This window comes from Pipra filicauda, unplaced genomic scaffold, assembly GCF_003945595.2.
Source record: "Pipra filicauda isolate LSUMZ 115617 unplaced genomic scaffold, ASM394559v2 scaffold81_size6448238_pilon, whole genome shotgun sequence".
Taxonomy (NCBI): Eukaryota; Metazoa; Chordata; class Aves; order Passeriformes; family Pipridae; genus Pipra; species Pipra filicauda.
The window spans coordinates 53,003-72,105 of record NW_024104998.1 but is presented as its reverse complement, the minus strand read 5'-3'; positions in this window follow the sequence as shown (position 1 = coordinate 72,105).

Sequence of the window (19,103 nt, the reverse complement as noted above, 5' to 3'; positions counted from 1 at the left end):
CGTGCTTTCTCAAAAGCATCCACAGCATTACAGATGGTGTGTCTCCAGGCCTCCCAATTGGAGGCCAGAGTAGACCAGTTATGATGATCAATATGGCCAAGGCTGAGATGTTGTTTCAGGGAGTCCTTGTATCTTCTCTTTGGGGCTCCTCTCTTGCGGCAGCCGGTGGCAAGTTCACCATAGAGCAGGATCTTAGGGAGGCAGTGGTCCTTCATCCTGGAGACGTGTCCTGCCCAACACAGCTGTGTTCTCAGCAACATGGCCTCAATACTTGTGACTGCTGTTTGTTCTAGAACAGATGTATTGGTCACATAATCTGACCAGTGGATGTTTAGGATTGTGCAGACAGTGTTGATGGAAGTGTTCTAGGAGACGCAGGTGGTGGCAGTAGATGACCCATGATTCAGATCCATATAAGAGAGTAGACAGCTGTGAGTGCATAATAGACTTTGGCAGGCAGTAAATTGAGCTTACTGCCTCCAAAACTGCCTGTTATCAGTTACACCCTAAGGCCAAGCAGTGATCAGTGCTGATGATCCACCCTCCTTCCTGAGCATAACAATGCCTTCCCAGTCAGGCTGAGACACCTGTCTCCAGAGGTGCAGATAAGCACGTAAACCTAGGTGAGAGGCAGAATTTCAGCTCCATTCCTTACTTGGCCATGGGCTGTGCTCCCTTTACAACTATTTTAAATAACCTTCCCAAGAGCTTTACTGCTCTCATTCACTGTGCAGGGAATCTGGATGGCTTTGCTATGCTCTCGGCATAGCTGCATTTCTTAATGGCATGTAAGCATTACTCCTAGTTCACACTTGGCCCTAGAAGATAACGTTTAGAGGTGTCATTAACCGCAGCTGAACTTATTACACGGCAAATTTCTCAATTTCTGAGCAAATACATGGTTTAAAACCCTCTAAAAAACCCCACTCTGTTCCCTACATCTAGATTGGAATTTCTTAATAACAGATAATCATGACAGAAAGTACTCAAACTATAAAATACTTCCCTTGCTAAAAATAATTCACTTAGTCAATTTTCTGCATTAGTAAATATGATTCACCATGTCACCATCTGTTACCAGGTACCAATGCTTTCCTGCTGTAATAACCTCATTGCAGCAAACTCGTGCTTGATCTTAACTAAGAATTTGTAACCCCAAATTAAAAGGAATTGTCAAGTACTCACAGTTTAGCTGAAATTGATAGGGTGGGAAGATTCAGTATCTTGCAAAAATAACTCTTAGAAACTGAGGACTAATCCCACCATTAGACCAGGTCACATCTATACTGCAGTCTGTGGGGTACTGTTTTGATCTCTGACCAAACTCTAAATGAGAGCCTGAAAAAGAGGGAAGATTAGCATATGCAGAGTTTTGTGCTGCTGCAACTGATTTGGGTGCCTGCATTTGTTCCCTTTAGAAGACTGGAACCACGAGTTAATGCAATATTCAGTCAGTCGTCTTAAACCAAGGCAGTCTTTAATCTTAAAGAACTAAGAATAAAAGAAAGTGACATATACAGTAATTAATAAGCATATGCAACTGTCTCATCTAACTCTTACCAAAAGCATCCCCAGCTTGTATACAACAGCCTAACTTTCAGATTCCATACGGATGTCTTCCTTAGTCACTTTCCTACAGTCTCCTGTCCAGTGCCCCTATGGCTGAGAAAGGGGTTTTATCTTTTTAACTGTTTACAGGCCATCTTTGATGGTTGTTTCTCATCTGATAAAACAGTTGTGTAATCTCTCAGGAGCCAGAGTAGGATTTTTTCCTTTATAAAGAATAGCTAAGACATTGTATTTAACATTAAAATCATACAAGGGAGTGCACTGTGTGGGGATTTGCTTATTTCTGTAGCTGCTATGAAACACAGCCAAATGTGTACAGTATTCATATCTTTTAGTAGTTATCCAGATAATTTGTTTGCAAGCCATGTTCATGATTGCCACAAGTCAACCCATTCCCTGATTTCCCTGTTATCATAACTCTGAAGCACAGCGTGAGCCAACAGTATCCAGAACGCAGAAGTCACTCTTAAGATAAATAGCACCATAATCTAAACTAGTAAAAATGTTCAGTCTCTGCTAATTGTTCCAACAGACTGGAACAATTAAAAAATCTTAGGCAAAAGTCTGTGGAGTAATAAATCCAAACCAGTGAACAATCTGGAGAAAGAAATCCATTTCCTTCCATACATTTCTGCACTTTGTAGAAAATCATGGTTACCACATACCAACTATGTCTTTCCTTTTAGAACCATGTGCTAACTTCAGACAGCTTTTCAGTAGATGATCAGCTTCAGATGTGCAGTTGTGAGACTCCTGGTTGTCTGCAAGATAGCAAATGGATGAAACAGAAGAACTGGCAATGAAAGAAAACCTGAGAGCCCTCCAGAACATATCTATCAAATTCAAAAGAAAGTATGCAATATTTAAAACAAACAGATCTCTCTCAGGCAAATGTACAAGGTGGCAAGGGAAAGGGAAAAAGGGAAGAAAAAAGTAGAGGAATTAACAAACAATTTCAGAAATAACTGGGAGAAAAGGAGTGAGATGTCTTTTAATATTTAATATTTAATTTTAATATTTAATTTTAATATTTGAGGAAATGTTTAAGTAATTGACTTTTTTTTAAAGGAGATGTGTTCTAGTTAGAACAGCTGGGACCAGTTCATCACTGGATGGGTGTAAGCCAAAACTGTGGATTCTATAGCCTTCCATGCCATTTCCCAGAAACTGTCATCAATAGACCATTTACACCCTCTGCCCAGAGCAGCCTGACTCCTCAGGCTATAAACTGGGTGTTAAGAGGCCTGTGAGATAGGAGGGTGCCTCCCTGTCCTCACACTCTTTTGTGGAACTCCCTGCCCTGAGGGAAGTACTGAGCATTCCTGCCTGAACTGGAGAATATATAATCTTGGAGTCTTGGAACTTTTGGAACCACTCGTGGGATCCAGAGGAAGACTGCAGATCACCACTCTCAACCAGACTGCAGACCACCACTTTTCAACCAGACTGCAACCACCACTCTTGACCAGACTGCAACAGCACTCTCACCAACAGGTTTTCCCCTCTCCTTTTACTTTGGACTCAGGGGGCCCAACGAACACCACTCTGTTCATGCCCCAGGGTGCTGGGTTATACATTTGGGTTTTGTGGGTTAAAACCAATTGTTTGTCTGTATAATCGTACTTATTGTATTATTTTATTAAATTGTTATTCTGACTTATAATCTTTCTTTTGAGTTCATTTCCCCTGCTGGTTTACCTTTAAACCAGCACAAGATGTCAATATTCTTGCTTCTTATTAAAAAAAATAATGTCCATGGGTATTAACAATTATTAATGAAGACATTGCTTTTGCAAATCACATGTAAGATTTCAGTATTGGTAGTCTCACTGATGTCAACAAGACAAGTTATGAATTAAAATTAAATTATTAATTTTAACATCTTATGCTATATTCATACTTTTTAAAAACCATAACTTTGTATGTAGCATATAAAAAAGGGGCATTTTCTGTAAATCTAGTGAAGCTTTGCCTATTCCAATAATATTATTTATATATTTTTATATGTACATATATATTAAAATAAATACTAGAAGCAAGCCTCCATAAATACATTATATTCTTGAAAAGGAATCCAAAATAATGTGCTGTCTTTGTTGAAAAGATTCATCAATATCTTTGTGAGGATGGAAGTTGGGATATGAAGTACTTGGAGGTACTGGTGGACGAGAAGCTGGACATGTTCTGGCAATGTGTGCTCACAGCCCAGAAAGCCAATCCTTCCCTAGGCCTGCATCCAAAGCAGCATGGCCAAAGGGCCAAGGAGGCGATTCTGCCCCTCTGTTCCACTCTCATGAGACCCCACCTGGAGCACTGCATCTAGCTCTGGGGTCCCCAGCACACAAAGGACATGGACTTGTTAGAGCAAGTCCAGAGGAAGCCACCAAGATGGTCAGAGGGATGGAGCACCTACCCTGTGAGAAAAGGCTGAGAACATGGGGATGGTTCAGCCTTCAGGTCCTTCCAGTACCTGAAGGGAACCTGCAAGAAAGGTGGAGGGAGACTATTTACAAAAGCATGTAGTGACAGGACAAAGGAGAATGGCTTCAAACTGAGAGTAGGTTTACATTAGATATTAGGAAGAAACTCTTTACTGTGAGGGTAATGAGGCACTGGAACAGGTTGCCCACAGAAGTTGTGGGTGCCCTGTCCCTGGAAGTGTTCAAGGTCAGGTTGGATGGGGCTCTGAGCAACCTGGTTTAGTGAAACATGTCCTGCCTGTGGCAGGGGGAATTGCAACTAGATGATTTTTAGAGTTTCTTCCAACCCAAACCATTCTGTGACTCTGTGATTCTATAGTAGGACCACTAATGAAGCAATGCCTATAGCAGTGCATGGGGTGAGCATTCACAATACTATCTACCTTCTCCATTACTTTCCTGATACGCAAAACATGCAATAAGACCAAGGTTATATCCTAAGAGTAAAATAAAGATATCCTCTTGTAGGCAGTTCCTCTGTCTTAGCTCAGATGGATGTCATATTAATACAAAAGCACAAAAGTATTGAGAAAAACATGCAAAAAAAAAATTTCTGGATTAAGTGTGTTTTTCAGATAGTCTGTGTGACCTTTTTGGCTTTCCTCAGCTTCCTCAATTCTGCTTTGTTTTTTTTCCTGAAATGAGATAGAGGCTGCCATCAGGGAAGTAACTCATTTTACAAATTTTGTTGGAGCGCCGTTTGTTTTGGTTGAATTTTGTCTTTATTTTGTCCCATCTAAAACCCATAAGCACTAATTAAATATATTATAAATGTAGATGAGCTGTCTTGTGACTGATAAGGTTGTTTTACAAAGCTTTCAGTGTGTTTTTACTAAACCTTGTTTAGTATGAGACCAATTCCTTTTAATATTCACAACATAAAGTATATAGTTCTGTAAACAGACTAAATTATCCAACTAACTTTGCTCTGTGGCAATAGTATGGAAAAAGAGCCACAAAACTGCGTTGTTATTCATGATTTCTAGGTGTAAACTTTAGTTATTTTATTTTTCTATATAGCATTTATGTTTGATGTTTTCTTTTTTTTTATTCAAAATTTGAAAACCATAAGGCTAACATATAAATTTTCAAAATATTTCAAGGGTGAAAAGAAATTTCCTGTAATAATCAGTTGATAATATGTCAGTAAACTTTTCTTTATACATTTCCATCCCCCTGAATCAATTATTAAAATGCTCAACATTGTCTTTAAATTATTGCAGTTTTATAGATATGCTCTATGAGGTTTGGTGTACAAAACAGTGATAAAATGTTACTTAAGGAGATTTGCCTTAGTTTTCTTGTCTTGGTGATTTTTTTCATGCAGCTACAGACATTTCTATACTATCAACTCTTTTTTTTTCTTTCTTTCTTATTAAATTAATTTTTTTGTCTTCCCACATAATTATTTGAATTCTGTAAACTACACAGATGTAGCTCTTGGCACAATATTTCATACTGACAAGAGAAGTCTAAAAGAGAAATATAGATGGATAGACTTCTAAAATACTGCACTCTGATTTAGCATTTCACTAAAGTCAGTCACAAGAGCAGAGCTGGGTAGGTAGTAGGAAAAAATCTTCATGGAGACATTTACAAAAAAACACCTTGCCTATAGTCCTACTCCTTACACTTGCTTGTTTCAGAAAATATTCAGCAGGATTGTTGTACTGGATGATGTCAATATGCAGGCATAATTATTCTGGTACCAATATATGCTGAGGAGCCCAAATCTGAATGGGAACGCTTCAAAGCGTGGAGAGACATTTACAGCACCTGAAGAAACTCCATTCTTATGGACTTGCTTGTTTATATCTAGCTTTGAGCACTGTTTGATGTACTTTCCCCACTTGGTTGTATTAATCCCATTTGTTTGTATGGCCCCGGACTTGCCCGGGCTTGCCCAGGGTTGTTTTCCTGCCAAAAGTTGTTCACCCCCTCACTCTCCCGCTCACCCTGCACTGATTGGCGAAGAGTGCTGCAGTGCAAGGTGGATCCCCATTGGTTCCTAATGCCCAGCTCCTCACAAAATTCCTCCTCCTTTCCTGTGTTCCCCTGTCCTGTTGTACCCTGAGATGCCAATCTCATAGGCCTCCCCTGTTACCAAGCCTCCCTGACCCAAACCCTATATAAGTCCCTGCTCTACCTTAATAAACGGCCACTGCACTCCGGCCTTCTACCTTGTCAGACTCCTTCATGCAGTGTCGCGGTCCCACTCTCCTACCCACTGGACCATGGCAAGGTTAAGCATTTACATTGAGTCAGAAATTTTTTCTTCTGTTTACATGGTCTAGAAAGACACAGTATTACGTAACATAATCGCAAAATGTACTGTAAATAAATTACTGAAAATATTAGAGTGAACTGTTTTCAAGCAATACAATACTTGATAGTTGTTCCCAGAAAGGTGCTTAAATAATGAAGAAGTGATACATATGTTTATCAAAATGGCAGGGCAATGGTCTTCAGCATTCTGAGTTCTTTCAACTGGGACTTCTGCTGTCGAATCAAAGAAAAAAGCAAAATCATATTTGGTTTGTATCAAGCTAAACTTATTTTTGTCAGCTCTTCTGGAGATTGAAATAAGAGACAGAGAATTTCAGGTCAATTTAACACAAAATTGATCTTTAAGCCTGAAACAAAAAATTTCACTTTGGGACACTCATTTGAGTGTCCCTCATTTGAGGAAAAACAAGAAGTCATAAAACTGCACTAAGAAACATCCTTTTATTCTGTAGCTTACAAGGGCTGAGAAGACCTTATGTTGATGTCTTATATCACGGCCTCTTGACATTTACTGAAGTATTTTATAGAAGCTTCAACAGAGGCTCCCACTCCAGAAAACTCTCCCGGCTCCTTGCTAGAATACTTGGCAGAAGCCTGGTTTGGTTTTGTTCCTGCCTTGATTGGAAGTAATGAACCTGCAGCTCCACTGTTTGAAATTACTCAAGAGGATCCCAGGCCCTTGCTCAATGCTTTGGTTTAGACAAAGAATCAGCTTTACAAGCGCAGAGCAAGAGCACTTGTCTGATAAGCTGGGTATTTATGGCACTCTTTTGAGAAGCTTAAAATCCATCTCCTGAAGAGGAAGGAAGTCAGTTCAATATTCCCATATCTGGACTGAATGTACAAACCACATAACTCAATGAGGGAGAAGATTATGTTGTGCTGGGGAAAAAGATAATCTATTCACACATTTAACCGGAATAAAAAATTCAAAATCTCCCTTACAAGGCATTTGTGTTACCAGATAAAAAAAGCAATTGTTCATATACCACTCTGATACTCTCCTAGGAAGGAATAAGTAAGAAGAATGTCCAGGGAAACGAGGCATAGTTGGAGCACCTCTGGAGTTTGGAAATCCTTAACTTTCAGGAACTTTTTGATTGACGTAGTCATTAGTGTTCTCTAGGCCATGTTTCTTGAACCAGAACATCAAGAGCATCAAAGAGATAAAGAGAGGGTAAAGAGATAAAGGAAAAATTAAAAAAACAACCCAGACTAAACTTTGAATATGAATTTATGTGTGAATGTAAATAACAGCCACTGCAACATACTATACACTGTCATGTTCCTTTGTTCTCCTCCCCTCTTCCTCCCCTATGATGAAATTTCATGGATTCATTTTAAGCTTCCACAGTCCACTTATCTTCCATCTTTGCCTGTGTGTTTTAAGTACCCTTTGAGCTTGTGCAAACCCACAGTGAGCTGGTGAAGGGAATGAAACCAAAAAGCAGGCATACATAAAAAGCAATTTTCAATAAGTCAGCTCTTGAAGTGGCTTATTGCAGAAGTAAATACTAAGCAACATGCTGATTCAATGGAGGGGAGAGGACCACAGCAAACCACACTGATGGGTTATAGCAATTATGAGAAGTTTCCCAAGTCCAAATGTTATCTTGCATACACTGATTGCAGTCAATTAGTCTACTTACCCCTTGGACAGGCGAGAACATACACATCATTGTCTAAAACATAAACCTTCTACTGAAGTACAGAGTATGTAACTTCACATCAGAAGTTACATACATACATACATACAAATGCCACTTGAGCTATACTGCTGAAACACTTGATATAAGGACCAAATAACTCATCACAAAGTGGAGTTTTGGAAAGCAGGCAGCCATCTAACATTATACAATGGTATTGAAACAGAGACAATAAAATAAAGCTTGACTTGGTTATGTTAGCCTAATCTTATGTACCTAGCATAAGGTTAGCATAACCTTTGAAACTTAGCAGAAGTGTGACTTTGCAAAATATAATCACTTGTAAGAGGGGGCCAACCCCACTGAATCGGTATAATAAAACAGGAAGAGAATATAACCACTTGCAAGAAGCCCACCTGACCAAAGATAAACACAGGAAGGGAATGTAAGGCATGTAAGCCTGCCTATCTGAGGGGGTAAGATAACACAGAAAGAAAAACACTTCAACATGTAACAGTAATGATCAATAACTTTGCAAGAGGACCAGGGGATGGGTGGTTGTATAATTGCTTGAAATGATAAGGCTTTATGTAACAAATATATAATAATAGGTATAGGGAACAGGTATGCATAGAATGTAGTTAGATAAGACAGCTACAAATCAAACTTTGTACTGACTCTCGGAGGATGTATGTGACAGATAAAATTTGGAACTTATCACTCCAGTGTATAAAAACCTCTTGAGTTTTGACACTTGTCGGAAATGCTTGTAGCGGTTTAACCCCAGCATGGCCCCCAGCTGGAATAAAGGTGTGCTTTTGCTATACAGTGCATACTGTGTAGAGATTCCTTTGAGTCAGTCTCAGTTACTTCCTTACCCCACAGGTGACCAGGATAGCTCAAATCCAGAGATGGGAGGCTGCCAAGTGGGTAAGGACAAAAACTACCCAGGAAGGAATGCTCCGCATGATAATGTAAACATCAGTCTCCATATTTCAGACAGTCTGGGAACAGATCTGTATTTCCCAGTTTATGAGGGCACAGAGCCTCAAGTCAAGCCTCCTTGCAGCCTAGAATAACAAATGTCACCATTTTACCTAAAGAGACACCAGCATTTTTGATTACGTGAGCCTGCCTGATGCATAGAAACAGTCTTTGTTAAGACTGTCCCTCACTTCTGTCCTCCTTCCTAGGGAGGACTGGCAATACTGTCCAATAAATTTTTCTAAACCATTTGTGAGGAAAATATTTCAGAAGAAATATTGCAGGAAAAAAGAGGCATAATTACTCTCCATACAAGCATTTGATCACAAGTTCAGAAACTAATTTTCTTTAGTAGCATATAGCCCGTTAAATTCTTTCACATTTTAAAATTATGTATTGTCCTATGGCCATATTACATTTTCAGAAAGTAATGTAGCATTTCTAATTCTTCAGGAATAAGTGAATGTGGAGATCTGTATACTTGTATTCATTCTTTGTCCGTTGCAGTATTCAGCTTCAGTTTTTAGTCAATTTATCTACATTACTCTGAAATATTTTGTAATTATAAAAACAGTGTATTGGCATCAAATCTCACGCTGGGAGTGCAAAGAATAAAGCTTTTTATGTGGCCATTTGCAGCTTTCTTTAATTATTCTGTGTACTTGCTGTCTGATTTACATCCAGAAATAACTAGCAGAAAATAAGTTTATCTTCATAACTTCATAGTACAAAATGTAAAAAGTATTTGGATGGGATTTGCTAAATCCCACCTTGATATATCTGTCTCTGTGATAATAGCAAATAACAGACATCTGAGAAAGGAACTGTGCTAGGTGTATACCACTGCTCTTTAATTGTATGTAATCAGAACTATTCAGTTAGACATCTAAGGTCTTCTGTATTCATTAGTTTCGAAGGCTAAAAATTGCCTTTTGGCTGCACAGATTCTTTCATTTTTAGGACTGCTCATCAGGTTGATTGGTGCAATTCTGTTTTGCTTGGAGTCTTCTAAGAGATGCAGGGAGTTGAGAGCTTTGGGAAATATGATGGGGGGGGTTCAACACAACAGGTGAACAAGAAAGGAGGTGTGCTAGGTACATAAGCCAAGCGCACAGCAGAGGTGGATGGTTTAGTTTTAAAAGATGCCTCACATCATATAGTTGGTTTTTTTTCCCTGAGCCACTGTGCTTTTACAGAAGAAGCGGGAGTTCTAGATCATTTCTTCCAAGAAACATTCCCCTTGTCTCCTCAACAGCATGCTGATCGCTGCTACAGCTAATACTACATAACAAAAATTGCTACAACACACAGCTGGGGATAGCTAACTGAAGATAAGGCTCCTGTACACTCCCTCAGCTGCTCTCTCTATAGCTGGAGGTAAGCTGCCTGTCCTACTAAGGTGCATGCCTATGTTCTGAAACCCATTTCCCCCTTCTGACAAGTTGCAAGTGTCATGAGCTAACCAGAGCTTCTTTCTGTGCTGTGGGCTGGAAAAAAAAAGGACTGCTTGTTTCTGCTGCCTTCATTTCCTACACTCTTCACTGTTCCTGTTGTCTGCCAGGCTGTGAGTTCTGCAAGGAGTCCTGCAGAAGACAAACTCCACTGTGCAGATATTTCCTCCAATATTGGGAATGAGGATGGGGCAGGGAGAACAAAAAGCAATGACAGATTTTCTTTGAAAGGCATGAAGTTCATACAGCTGAATTATGCAGTAAAACAAGGGCATGGACAATGCGATTGCACAGTTTCCAGGCTGGTAGAAAATAAACTGGAGGAACTGTTGCAGAAAGAACCTACAAATACCCTTTTCAGCTACAGTCAAAGTCTGTTCTTTGAGATTAAGGAAGCAAAGTCTCCTACAGACACTGTACGGACAACAAGATGGAGTCTGACTCTCTTCTGTTAGCATCATAGTTCAACCTTGATGTTCTAGTTCAATAGCATTTCTTTGATAAAGTATATTATCTTTCAAAAAAAAAATTACATATCTCAATTTATGGAAGCACCTGTGATAACTCCCTTCTTTCTGCCCGTATAGCTTCCAGCTCATGTACATATCTTCCAAAAACTACTTTACTTTCTCATATAGATGAGATTTCCTCTTTCTGAATTAGATCATTACTACCCAGTATTATTTTCTGTATTGAGGAAAAGAAAAATCACCCCTGGATATCTTTAGAAACATAAATATGACCACTTGTAGTTTAAGCAAAATCAAGTAGGAGGGTTTATGTTATTGTGGTTAATAAACAGCCATCTGTATATACAGACTGTGCTCCACTGGGCTGTAATAAGTGTTCTACTTAACATTGATGAAGGGCAGCATAATCAGATATAAACACTTTGCCCCCTTGCACATGCAATTCTTCTGACTGGCAACTGTTTCTGTATTTTATATAAGGTTGATGGTATATTTTGCATAAAATTTAGGAACAGAATCTTAAACAATGAATAAAAAATTAATAGGTTTTAAATATACTTCATGGCAAAGAGTAGTAATCCGAGAATGTGTTGACAAAAAACAATGGGAAGGATTGCAAGAGATAAGACAATTCAAAGACTAGTAAGAACATTAAAAAAACCCCAAACCAAAACAAACAAAAAAACCCCGACAAGCAAGGAGATGTTGTTTGCTTATTGTTTTACACTGAAGACACTAATTTTGCCTCTGTAGTTATATTAATATTCTCTGATGCCTGTTCCAGGAATTCTAAGATATAATACCATTCTGTTCATCCCTAAAAATACAGTCTGTTATGGTAAGTAAATAGTTACTGTCACAGTAGCACATTTATTTCTTCTCCAAAGTGAACTATAATCAGTTTTCTCTGGTGAAATAGAACAGTCTTGACACTATGCTAGAGATCATTAAAAAAAACCACTCAAACTACCTTTTGATCTGAAAAGGCATTTAAATTTTTGCCATGACAAACCTTATTTCACCTTCAATCCCCAAATGACCATGATGTATTGGTCAAATCTGATTTAATCATGCTATTGACAGTTCCCAAAGGAATTGATTGGGGATGAGTCTATTCAATGCTTCTCTTAATCTTGATGTTTTCAGTAACAGGAATTACTAACAGTCTCTGAGTTACATGAGAATTTTAAACATTTTAAACATGAGAAAGCATCAGACAGCCAAACTCCTTGCATTAGCTAATTTATTGACCTCTTCAAGTTTTCCCACTTTGGAATGATTCTGTTTATTTCCATGTTATTTACTGACACCTTCTTAAATTATGTGAAAATCCTTCCTCTTGGAAATGTCTGGTTGATTTTCAACACATTGCAAGAAATGCACTCGGTTATGGGACAATTTACATTGTGTGCAAGCTTCATTATATTCTCCAAAACCAAAATGCCATCTGCTTCAGTTTATAATACTCCTGCCTCTATATTTTCTTCTGTCTTCCACCAAGGAGCCTCAGGAAGGAAAAATAATCTTTGAAAGGAACAAAGGAGCACTGCAACTGAAAGAAACTTTTTAAAAAATCAGTGCTAAGCTTTAAAGAGGCACAAACTGATGACAAATTGCATGCATAAAAATATAGCAAAAATGCTGACTGTTGTACAACTTGAGCAGTTCTTACTGAGGCTTAAAAGTAGTGGTTGAGCAAATTCATACAGAGGTGTATTTTTACTTCAAGAATTGCTAAAACTAAAATTACAGAAAAGATTATTTTACTTTGATTATATGTTGTTAGCAAGATTTCACTGCTCTACTTCAGAAAAAAAAGGACATAAATTAAGGAATAAAAACTACCATATTTCTCCTTGGATTTTTTTTCTTTAGCTAAAATGAAATACTAAAATCCTGGACTGTTATCAAAACTAGACTTTCTTGAATGAGAATAAAAGAGGATATTTAAAGACTGAACTATGTAAAAGTGCTTCAGTTTTGAGGAGTTTCACAATGACAATAACAAAAGAGTTTGCCTGTCTTGAGGCAATGGAAGATTACTTTTTTGAATAGATTATTGTGTGAGTCCTTTAGAGAAAATGTAACCCTTAGGAGGTAGGTAACAATCAAACCACAGCTAGTATGAACTTGGGCCAGATCCAGAGAAAAGAGAGGTCTTTCGTGTAGGCATTCAGTGAGGAATTATCTACTCAGCCTGAAAACACCATTTAGCTGGCACCTTATCTTGCAGACACCCAAATGCCATGAAGTGCCATGAGCTGTGTATTTGATAGGCATCACTCAAAAGGTCTCTGTGCATCGTGCAATCATTCCTCCCCAGGCAGATTACACTATAATCCACACACCTGCCTCTGTGTTCCACGGTAGTTCTTTTAGCACTGCTAATAACCAGCTCCCTTCCTGAGTCTCCTAACACTAGCTCCATGCAGGACAGCTGGGGGATAGCCCTGCAGCAAGTCCCAGGAAAGAGAGTTATAAGATCAGCAGGCAGGATGCTCCTGTGAGGCAGAGATGCTGCTTGAAGTACCCTTTCAAGGCATTCCCTCACCAGGGGAATGTCCAGAGTTGCCTTTCTCACCTCATAGGTGAGGCCTTCCCACTGCTCTTGCAGTGTCTTCACTGCAATCCAGGGCTGGTGGTAACATGAAAGGGATTTCACTTCACAAGGGCCTCTCCTGGTCCTTTGCTTCAAGGCCTGTTATTAATTAACCTGTCATTAGATGAAATGCTTGTGTAATGATTGAGGTACTTAGAGGTGCTGAAGTTACCCAGAGTGCAACAAAGACCTCGCGGCTGGGGCTCGGCACATGCCCTGGCTAACGGGACTTCTTCTGCTTCCCATGAAAGGGCTAAAAAATGTTTCCACCACTACAGGAAAAACATGATTTGATTACTATTAGTAAGACTTACACACTAAAAGTAAAATTTGAAATATGAAATGAAAAAAAAAATTGGATTCCTGATACTATTTCAAGAACAGTTACTGAACAAGGTACATAAATGGGATTAAACTATTTCCAGTCACTCCCCAGTGAGTGCTCCGACTGCGTGGCCACATGCCCTTTTTCAGTCTGCCTCTTTGGTTCAATTAATCTTTAATTATGCTGTAAAAAATGTAAAAGCTATTGCAGCGGGGGTGGAGAGACAGGGATGGGGCTTGAGCCTGACATGGTGCAAGAAGAAGTACCATCTCAGTGCCATCCCACTTTGGGATTTTATCCCACTTTGGACATTGAGAGGATGTCATTTCACAGTTTCTCATTTATCAACCAACTTAGGTCAGGGTCAGTCCCTAGGACAGAACTCTGTATCTGCTCTAACTGTAAATGGAGAAAGTGCAATTTAGTTGTAATGTTAGTATCAATAACTCTTGAGAGTGAGTGTGCAGTATGTGGTTACGTACTTCAAGTACCATACTAGGGAGACAAAGGTAGGTTTGCTTTACCTTCTTCCTTAAGTAATATTCTGAAGTGTCTGTACAAGCATAGCTATTGAAGCAACAAAAAAAATTCACCAAGTCAAACAGATACAAAAATAAAAGCACTGTCTTCATTCTTGAACCTGGAACAGAAGAGAGTTTATTAAAAAGATAAAGCTCTGAAGAGTATTCGGACAAGACTGAGGGATAGAGAAAAAACAATCCCTTATTGAGCGGGAGAATGTGAGACCTAAGAAGATACAAATGATGACAGCCTACAGGCATAAAAACATATGCAAACTGCTGACTCTAGTACTGAATAGGCTGTTCAAAATTCAGTATAATGATAGATGAGGAGATTTTTATGTGCACGAGTACATAAATCCCTTGTTTCAACAAAAGAAACAATTGAGAAAAAATCTAGAACAACAGGTGGATTGTAAACAGAGAGAACTCAGTGCAAGCAAGACAGGAAAAAAAGGACATGAGTCTTATTTTAAGGAACAACTTTCTCAAGGCCCAGCTTTTCTCACCATGAAGGGAAATGTGGAAAATATTTAATTCATGTAGGTTTTGGTAGACACAGCAAGGAAAAAAAAATAATAGGCACACCAAGAAACACTGAGACACACAACAACCACTTTTTCCCCTAGCTTTTGCACTGGATCCTTTTTATTAGATGCGGTCTACAACATGAACTTTAAGATATTCTGCCAAACAACCTTTAAACATCTCTCCAACACTTTTGCATTTTTTTTGGTCCTTAAAAAAAATGAAAGCTTTCAAAAGCTGTTCTGCAATTTTTCACCATGTATTTATCACCATCACTAGAACTCTGGAATTATAAACTAAAATTTGATAAGTCAGACTTTGCTTCGGTAATTACCAGATTACAGGAACAGCCTCCGTAGCATTCAGGCAGATATGCCAGAGTTAATTGTGGCATTCAAGTGTTTGAAATAATGCACTTTTAATGTTCACAAGGAAGAACCAAGGCATTGTTTCTAAGGCTGTATTCTCATTTTGTGTTGATTGCAACTCTTTGACAACATTCAGTATTCAGTATCCCCTCAGATTTCTAAGTGTTTTAAATGGATCCCACTCTGTCACCACCCAACCTGCCATTATAATAGGCATGAGAGATGAATTATGGTTTCAAAAGCTGAGTAAATGTAACCATAATCAGAAATAACAGCAAAAATCATGCAGACCATATTAAAACATTCACACTTCTTGATCTAATCATACAAATGGTATTCATCATTTTGCACCTTGCTGTCAAGAGGAAATGTGCACTCACAGCCCAGAAAACCAACCTGGTCTGCACCAAGAGCAGTATGGCCAGGAGGTGATTCTGCCCCTCTGTTCTGCCCTTGAGTCCCCACTCGGACTTATAGCACAGGAAGGATGAAGACCTGTTGGAGCAAGACTAGAGGAAAGCCACCAAGGTTATCAGAGGGCTGGAGTATCTCTCCTGTGAAGTCAGGCAGAGAGCTGGGGTTGTTCAGCCTGGATAAGGGAAGGTTCCGGGGAGACCTCAGTATGGTCTTCCAGTACCTGAATGGGTCTTATAAGAGAGCTGGAGAGGGACTTTTCCCAAGAACATACAGTAAGAACATACAGTGACTGGACAAGGGGGACTGTCTTCAAACTGAAAGAGGGCAGGTTTAGATTAGATATTAGGAAGAAATCATTTACGGGGGGGGGAGGAGGGGTGAGGCACTGGCACAGGTTGCCCAGAGAAGTTGAGGATTCCCCATCCCTGGAAGTGTTCAAGGCCAGGTTGGATGGAGTTTTGGTCTAGAGCAAGGTGTCTCTGTCAATGGCAGGGTTGAAACTAGGTACTCTCTAAGGTCCTTCCAACCCAAACCATTTTATGATTCTGTGGTTCAATACTGTCAGTAAAATTCAATTACTAGGAACTCTGATGTTATGACTACGACATATTACTAAATATATGATTTACAACAAACAATCTTACCTGGCTCTAGTCACTTACACTCAAAAAACCAAGATCTCTCAAAACAACCAAACATGCAGTATCTTCTGCAAGGATCAATGAAATTTTTTACATTTAAGATCACACAGTTGTTTAGGTGTCTCCAGAGAATGACAACCTCTCCTTTTGTCTTAGAGGTCAGCAGTCAAAACTATCTTGTCTCAGCAATGAGTGAATGCTGTTACCTTCATGAAAGTATTCAGTGCTTTATATAATGTATTATAAAGTTGTGTTGCATTCTAAGCTTTTTATGCCAAAATTTTATTGCAGTATATGGAGTGCATTGTATATGGATAATGTTAGCACATTTTAAAAAAATGGAATACTTTTAGATATGTCCTACATAAAAGAAGAAATAGTAAACTCAGAAAAACAAGCATGGGCTGTTTTTGAAGAAAGATGGTTTTAAAATGAAAGAATCTGGGGAATAAAAGTGTGAGTGTCCAATGCAATAACAAAACAAACTAGGATTCTAGAACTAGTTGAAAAGGAAGTTATTTATTGTAATAGAGAAGTGACATCAGTACAAGGAAGTTATTTATTGTAATAGAGAAGTGACAACAGATTCTTATCTGTGTTTAAAATAGTACCAGGTTTTCTTTTCTGCAGCGTTGTGCTCCAGGGAAGATTACTGTTATCTATGAAATTATACCAGTAATCTTGTCATTATCATTCAAAAAGTTAACTTTGCATTGGAGAAATGATTTTTGTTTTGATTTAAGCCTTATTTGCATACTGATTGCTAGCCAGGTTTTATATAAACATGGCTGGTTTGGATATGTCTACACTGTCTTCCAGATACAGACCCAAACCTGCACTCAAGTCAAAGCTCATCCATGCCAGAAGTCCAAGGACTTTGGGCAAAATTTGACCATTGCTGATAGGGCAAGCAATCACACACCACTGTTTAGTATGATACCAAGCACATTCCTGCCTGCTTTCTGATCAGCGTCTACTGACAGTAAAATTGCTATCTCAGAGAGAACTGTGAAAAACAGTGTATGTTTTCAATAAGCCATTTTTTTTGTGCCTGTAGTCCATATTCTGATAGTATTCTACAGACAGCATTTTCCCCTCTAGGTCTATGAAGGAAGAATAGAGATAAAGAAAAAAAATCCACTGTATACACTTAGCATTAGGGAGATGATGTTCACATATCCTATCTCATTTTTTCCAATAAGAACTACAACTGATGCATGTATTTTTGCATTCAGTTAATATTCATATGCACATACATAAAAAACAGCAAAAGATATTGCAGACAGGTAACACCAAGAGAGCAAGAAACAAATGTGCAGTTGATAAACATTCTCTAGCTTCTGTTGTAAGAGTGAAAAAGTAGCAAACACTGCACAAAGGTCTTATCTGAATAAGAGACATAAAAGAGCTACTTGATAGCCCTGCTGTTCTCAGTAGAAATCTTCTGGAAAAATGCTTGCTCAGTTCCCAGAGAAATTCAGTCCTTTTGTGACAGACCTCACTTTTGTACTTTGCTTCCTTTTTTTAAAAGACCAGAAGTTTAATTTTTTTGAACTACAGAGAATGACTGTTTAGGGCTAAATGTGGACAGTCATACTGTGAATCAGATAAGCTGCATACTTGGCAGAAAAAGAATTGCAAAGTGTGATGCTTCCAGCTTCAGTTGACTTCAACTTGTCATTACAAGATCCTGTCTCTTTTGAAATACTTCTCTTCTGAAAATCTCCAAGTCTGGATTTCTTGCGTGTTGCACAATGTTAGGTAGTATATGTTTTAGGAAAATATAGATAATAAAAATGCACCAAAAGTACATGAAAAAAAAATTGTGAAATAAGGTAATTGAAAGGTCATGTCATTGTCTAACCCCAGCCAGGAACTCAGCTCACTCATTCCCCCCCACAGCAGAAGGGGGGAGTGAATCAGAGGAGCAGAAGTGAGAAAACTCATGGCTAAAGATAAAGACAGTTTAATAGGGAAAGCAAAAGCCACACATACAAGCAAAGCAAAACAAGGTTTTATTCACCACTTTCCATTGGCAAGCAGGTGTTCAGCCATCCCTAGGACAGGAGGGCTCCATCGTACATAATGTTTACTTGGTTAGACAAATGCCATCACTCCCCATTCCTCCTCCTTCCCCAGCTTAGATGCTCAGCATGATGGAATATCCCTGTGGTCAGTTGCAGTCAGCTGTCCTGCCTGTGTCCCCTCCCTTCTTGTGCAACTCCCAGCCTCCTCACTGGTTGGGTGGAGTGAGGTGCGGAAAAGGCCTTATGTAAACACTGCTCAGCAGTAACTATAACATCCCTGTATTATCAACACAGTTTTCAGCAAATACGATACACAGGCTACTTTGAAGAAAATTAACTTTATCCCAGTCAAAACCTGCACAAGTCATCACTCAGTCTGTTAGTGAGATAAAATTAAATGTTGCATGGACCATATTATATTCCTTGTTACAATCCCATCTAGAGATGCACTTTCCTTGCAAGGTTCTGTGTTTCTCCAGTAATAACACCGATACTGCTTCTACGAGAGACATCACAGAGCATGCTTTAAAGGTCTGTTAAATAGCACAACAGTTTTCATGGGTAATGAATGGGTAATTTTTTTCCTACTAGGAATGAAAGATGCAATTTGTGGAGTTTCAGTGGGCAGAGAAACTTCTGGAGCACACAACAGCTGGAAAAATTAGTGCACTGTCATGAGAACTGCCTAAGGACTGTTTTCTCTTTCACTGCTCAAGGATGAAGCTGCAGAGAAGCTACACAAATAGTGATGAATTATGCTGTCCTGATACACTGGGATGTATTAGATGATA